A 7,385-nucleotide genomic window follows, 5' to 3' on the forward strand; every position below is an offset into this window, starting at 1 on the left:
GTAGAACCACCTTTAGCAGCAATAACTTGAAGTAATCATTTTCTGTATGACTTTATCAGTCTCTCACATCATTGTGGAGGAATTTTGGCCCACTCTTCTTTATAACAGTGCTTCAGTTCATGGAGGTTTGCGGGCATTTGTTTATGCACAGCTCTCTTGAGGTCCCGCCACAGCATTTCAATCAGGTTGAGGTCTGGACTTTGACTGGGCCATTGCAACACCTTGATTCTTTTCTTTTTCAGCCATTCTGTTGTAGGTATGCTGGTGTGCTTGGGATCATTGTTGCATGACCCAATGTCATCCAAGCTTTAGCTGTCGGACAGATGGCCTCACAGTTGACTCTAGAATACTTTGGTATACAGAGGAGTTCATGGTCAACTCAATGACCGCAAGGTGCCCAGGTCCTGTGGCTGCAAAACAACCCCAAATCATCACCCCTCCACCACCGTGCTTGACGGTTGGTATGAGATGTTTGCACTGATATGCTGTGTTTGGTTTTCGCCAAACGTGGCGCTGTGCATTATGGCCAAACATCTCCACTTTGGTCTCGTCTGTCCAAAGGACAGTGTTCCAGAAGTTTTGTGATTTGTTCAGATGCAACTTGGCAAACCTAAACCATGCTGCCATGTTCTTGTTAGAGAGAAGAGGCTTTCTCCTAGCAACCCTTCCAAGCAAACCATCCTTGTTCAGTCTTTTTCTAATTGTACTGTCATGAACTTGAACATTTAACATGCTAACTGAGGCCTGTATAGTCTGAGATGTAAGTCTTGGATTTTTTGCAATTTCTCTGAGCATTGCACGGTCTGACCTTGGGGTGAATTTGCTGGGACGTCCACTCCTGGGAAGATTGGCAACTGTCTTGAATGTTTTCCACTTGTGAATCATCTTCCTCACTGTAGAATGATGGACTTTAAATTGTTTGGAAATGGCCTTAGAACCCTTCCCAGGTTGATGGGCAGCAACAGTTGCTTCTCTAAGATAATTGCTAATGTCTTTACTCTTTGGTATTGTGTTAACACATACCTCAATGCTTGAGACCAGCAAACTCCTAAAACTTCGCTTTTTCTAGAGGTAGTCACACTTGCTGATGATCAGTTGATCAAGGGCATTTGATTAGCGGCACCTGGCTGCTACTTAGCCTCTTCATATTTATGGAAGCAGTAAGGGTGTACTTAGTTTTTCACACATGGCTTCTCCATTTTGGCTTTCTTTTTGTAAAATAAATGATGACATGGTGTAATGCTGTATGTCATGTGTTGTTGTTCATCTGAGGTGATATTTACCTACTTTTGAGAACTGCTAAGGACCAGATGATTTTTATTATGTCCTGATACGTCAAACCATAGAACTCAAAGAGGGTGTACTGTCTTTTTCACACGACTGTAAATACATTTCAAAGACATTTCAACTGCATTTGCAATAATCATAATAGCCCAATAGGTGAGGAAAACAGGCTTACTTTATATATCTGCAGGACATCAGCTAACAAATATAAAATTATATGTGTTCACAATTTCACAATTCTGCAAAATATAAGTTAAATTACCAAAAGGAAAATGCATGCATAATAAGAAATTATCATTTAAACATAAAATAAAAACTTGCCTGTTATATCTTTACCCCAGGAAAGGAAGCAGATTGTGATGGAGCAAATTCAGTTTTATGTATTAAAAGCATCCTATTAGAAATATCTGTACTGTTTTCATATAAACACTTTGATCTCATGCCTCATTGTTTTTAAGTTTTAATTTCAATGATTAAAGTCCTAGTATGTATGACTGCAACTGAAATTAAAACATATTAAAATAAATTTGTTGTTGTTCAATCGTTAAGTCGTGTCCGACTCTTCGTGACCCCACAAACCATATTGCGCCAGGCCTTCCTGTCCTTCACTGCCTCCTTGAGTTTGCTCAGTTTCATGCTCATTGCTTCACTGATGCTATCTAACCATCTCATCCTGTGCCGTCCTCTTCTCCTTTTGCCTTCAATCTTTCCCAGCATCAGGGTCTTTTCCAAAGACTCCTCTCTTCGCAATTAAAATAAATGCTTAATCTCTTTCCCAGAAGAAAGACTCATATCCTAGCTAACTCTTGCTTCTGTTCTTTCTGTGTTCTTCGCTGCCATATGAGGTATTGATTTCTCTTTCTGTTCTGGGATTAAGATTGTATTTCATTACATCTACCCTTCTTTGGGTAATAAACTATATATAATTTATAAATCCACAATAAGTAATATTTCTGAAGTCATCTCTAATATTATCTTAGATTATTTTGCTCCAACAAATGGTTGCTATTTCTCCCTGTCTCAGAAACACGTAGCCTTTCAGATCACTCTCACTCTAGAAGTCACAAGTTCCATAAGAAAAACATAGTCTGATTAAGGTATTTGGATGATGATCAGCTAGTAGTGATACTAAGTCATGGCATTTCTTTATGGCATATTCCCCCCCCCTTTTTCTATCATGCTGAAGATAGAAAATCTTCATGTGATTTTGTTTTTGAAAGTTCCTGGGAACGTAAGGGCTGCTCTTTTCTGGAATTTGTGCCTTGTGTTCCTTGTAATTTTTCTCAGCTGATCATTACAGTAAGATGTCCAATATGTTTAGGTATAGTTATGGTTCTGACCATACCTTCCAGTTCACATATAGTATTCTGACTAAAAATAGAATCCTGGATACAATTCTGGCAAAGATCGTATTGTGGAGTTCTTGGTGCTCTCTGACTTTGGTTGTTTGCTTGCAGACATTTCATTACCGAACTAGGTAACTTCATCAGAATTAATGTTACCTAGTTCGATAATGAAGCTGATTTTCTATGGTCTTTATTTGAAGTTCTAAGAACAGGCACAGAAAACTACAGACCAATAAACTATTCCTCCAGCTGCCAAACAGGAACACTGAACAAGCTGGGAGTTGATATACTGTCCCTTGGGTGGTCCTCCTCCTCCTCCCCCTCCCCCCTTCACACCCCAGTTCGTACAAAATCATTTATTTTGATGCTGTTAAAAAGCCTCTGCTAAACATCAATGTTGGAGGAATAGCAATTTTGGAACAGGTTTTCTTTTCTTTTTAGCCCTATGGTTGTAGATCCTCTGTGTGGAAGAGAGGAAAGGGGGTAATGTTTGCTTTAGCCCAGAGACTGGATGAGGCACGAGTTTGGTGACAGTTACTTATATAAGCAGGAAAAATAAAACCAGACAGTTAAAAAAACAAAAGAGGGATTATAAAACTGATGTCAAGATCCCAGAACCAGGTCTCTGCAGCAAATCCTAGCCTCAGACTACGTGGCTTAACTTTACTGTTAGGCTTGGACTCAGCTGGTGATGACATAGTATAGCTAGTTAACAATCTCTACTACAAATTAGAATTAAGCCACAATGACCAAGTGTTGATTTCCTTCTGTAATCATGAAAGTGTTATGCTTCTGGCACTTCAAGCCCATTGCAGTTTTTTGCCCACTTTTGCTATATTTTAATGTATTCTTTATGCTCAACTTCATGGCCCTGAAGCCAACTGACTGTTGGTTGCTGGTACAATGGAAAGCTCTGCCTTGAAAATTGCAGGTTCTCAGCTGCTCTCTGACAATCAGAAAGCATTACCATCAGGTTTTATAATAAGTGTAGTATTGTAAGGTTAGAGCAGACCCCAGGAAAGATCTTACCTATACCCAGGTTCTAGGAGGCAAACCAATAAAGTGCAAAAAGAAAAGAAAGGCCCACCTTTGAACCAGTTTTGTATAAATCAGAGTGGAGTTAGAAAAACTCTGAAATATTTATCAAGCTAGAATCATATAGACAAGAATGTCTACAGCCAAAATGGAAAATGTAAAACATGTGTATGGAAATATCTCAGTAACAGAGTTTTCATCTACTGACAAATTTGTTTCATGTGATTTTGTTTTTGAAAGTTCCTGGGAACGTAAGGGCTGCTCTTTTCTGGAATTTGTGCCTTGTGTTCCTTGTAATTTTTCTCAGCTGATCATTACAGTAAGATGTCCAATATGTTTAGGTATAGTTATGGTTCTGACCATACCTTCCAGTTCACATATAGTATTCTGACTAAAAATAGAATCCTGGATACAATTCTGGCAAAGATCGTATTGTGGAGTTCTTGGTGCTCTCTGACTTTGGTTGTTTGCTTGCAGACATTTCATTACCGAACTAGGTAACTTCATCAGAATTAATGTTACCTAGTTCGATAATGAAATGTCTGCAAGCATGCAACCAAACTTGGAGAGCACCAAGGACTCCACAGTTCAACCCTGAGCTACACATATTCTTTTCTATTGGAAAGCATGTATTCTGTGATAATTAGCAAAGCAGAATTTTTAGTTTGTTTTGCCTTTTGCATACAATGCACAGACTTCTCTGAAATCAGGCCAATGTGAGTGCAGCCTTGTTTTCAAGGCTGAAACTACAGTTTGTAGCTGCCAACCATGAGTAGCTGTCTGGAGCTAGTGGCATGGATTAGAGTTGCTCTATAACTTCATACGATTAAATATGGATTTTCCTCTGCTAGAATTTGCTGAATGGCTTTCTCTGCCTCCCTGTTAACTTGTGTGTAGTGTAGTGGGGGGTGATTATCATACAAGTAGAATTATTGTTTTCTGCAGACAGTGCAGAGCATCGCTGCTTTTCCAGCAGCCTTGGGGATCCCATGGGGAGCTGCACAATGGTTATATTGTGTTTAGATGGATGTTCTCCTCTCACAATCTCGTTTTTATTTACATTTTTAAGTTTTTTTAAACAGCTATGACATTCTTTTAAGTGTTGCTTGTACGCTGCCCAGAGTCAGATTTAGTGAGATGGACGGCCATCTAAATTTATTAAATAAATAAAAGGTGTGAGTTCGTCAGACACGCCCATCTAGTCCTTATGGTTTTTAAGAAATTAATTGCCATAGATTTTGTAAGGTCAGCTATAGTTACAGTCTCTAGATACCTAAAAAAGTACTAACGACTTTTAAGTTTGAAAGATTATATAATTTCTTTATGTGCGCACTCCCATTTAGAAACAGTGCTGTTCAAACATATTTCATTGACAAAGAAAAATCTGGAAACAAACTATGTGGCACAAGTCTATGGATGTTTACTGAGAAATAAACCTTGCTAAGGTTACTGTATTTAAGAAGGCAGTAGGTTTAGTTTTTATATGAACTAAGAAGACATGCCTTTTCTAAAGCTAGCACAGCACATTTGGTAGTCAACCAGCAGAGTGCACTCTTTGAATAAGGAAGCTGAAGCCACGCTCTGTGAAAGCCAACCTTGGGACTATTTCAGAACAATAAAAGTTGAGTTAGCAGGGTGATTCAACATATATACTTCCACCTCCTGTACTTGCTTGTGAGAGGAGAACATCCATCTAAACACAATATAACCATTGTGCAGCTCCCCATGGGATCCCCAAGGCTGCTGGAAAAGCAGCGATGCTCTGCACTGTCTGCAGAAAACAATAATTCTACTTGTATGATAATCACCCCCCACTACACTACACACAAGTTAACAGGGAGGCAGAGAAAGCCATTCAGCAAATTCTAGCAGAGGAAAATCCATATTTAATCGTATGAAGTTATAGAGCAACTCTAATCCATGCCACTAGCTCCAGACAGCTACTCATGGTTGGCAGCTACAAACTGTAGTTTCAGCCTTGAAAACAAGGCTGCACTCACATTGGCCTGACCTTTTATTAAATTTAAAGGCTCTGTTACTAGGTTGTAGGGCTACCAGATTTGGGCTGCCAAAATGGCAGCAAAGTAATACAGTAATACTCTAACTCTTTGCTGATACACTACTGTATAATTGTTTTCCAATTCTGCTGGAGTATACAAAGTTGTGCTATACTAGACTAGGCAATTGGATTGTCTCATTCAATAAATCTATGAGATACAGGGTGCTTTTTAAAATTATTTATTAAAATACATGTTTGAACTGATAACTGGGCAACTGGACATTTCTAATGCACTTTAAGAAGGAAATCAAATCATGGCTAACCAAAATACTAAGGCTAAAATTTACAGATCATGGGGTAAAGGGTGAGCCATTAGATGCTGAAAAAAACAGCAGATGCAAGTGCTGTTACCACATTTATATTGTTAAACATCACTGAATTATAAACCAGCAATTGTAGACTATGGAGAAGCTAGAAATAAATAATTAAATTTAGTAACTTTTTCTGCTGGAAAAAAGTTAGAATTGGAATTGCCTTGAAATGTATGTCTTATTATTGCAAGTCATATGAGCTTTATTCGTTGTACATGTAGGAAATTGTCCAGATTTGTTTCAAGATAAGAATATTGATTTCAGAATGTAATAGACTTTAACAAGGAAAACATATGCAAGAAGTGACAGAAATAATGGCAGTGTGGAAAAAGCTTGCCTTCTAGTTCTGGCTAGGATTATTTTATTTTATTAATTAATTAATTGATGTATTAAGGCTGCCCAACTCTAGAAAGACTCTAGGCAGCTTAGAGTATGCAATACATAAGTTAAAAACACAACTAAAAAAACATGACTGCCCAGACTAAAATAGCATTCCCAACATTAAAAAAAAAAAAAAAGACTCAATAGGGGATCCACAGACCCCTAATCCCAGGCCTGGGAACAGAACCAGGTCTCATCTTCACATAAGATTTGATGATTTCCCCATGCCATTACTGGATTATATCCTAATTTGTCAACCAAACCAGCAGCAGCATTTCATGCTTAGCAAGTTTAGGCTGCTGCTGCCACTAAATGTGCCTAATCCTAGACCCAGGGGCAGAAGTAGAGTTGCCTGGGCTCAAGAGAACCCTCCCAGATGGTGTCCCTATTTCAGTATTATTCATCAGTTGAACAGCTCATGACTGTATATGAGGGAGTAAACCTTCCTAGAGCCTGGAGCTTTCACACACAAACCACTGAAAAGCAATGGCATTAGTAGCAGTTGCTCATGAAGGTGAAGTAATACAGGCATGTTTTATTAGTACTAGGCTGCAAAATTCTGGAGGATCATGAGGTGGCAGCAGAGGGTTAATTTTCTGTTCACCTGCCACTCATTTCAGCCTGCTGCTCTATACCCACCCATTTTGCCTTCCAGGCAAATGCCTAAATGTGCACTGAGCCTGCAGCAGATCATAACCAGGTTTGAGGTTCTTTAAACTTCAAGGATTGAGGACCTCAGGACAGTTACCACCCCTGCTTTGACTGTATTTAAGCCACCGTGTAGATCCCCCACCTTGACTCTGGGTAGTGCCATCCTTGGTTAACTTGTTGGATAAAGCGCCCAGAATGCCATATTACTATAATGTCTCAGTTGGGGAAGCCTGAATTATTTTAACAAATATGTTTAAAATATCTAGTTGCTTGGCTCAGGTAGAATTCTTGCTATTTTAGAAATGAGATACCTCTTTG

The sequence above is a fragment of the Python bivittatus genome, unplaced genomic scaffold (assembly GCF_059951505.1).
Source record: "Python bivittatus isolate LINGU-HERP-01145 unplaced genomic scaffold, Pbiv_v1 ctg000070_np1212, whole genome shotgun sequence".
NCBI classification, from domain to species: Eukaryota; Metazoa; Chordata; class Lepidosauria; order Squamata; family Pythonidae; genus Python; species Python bivittatus.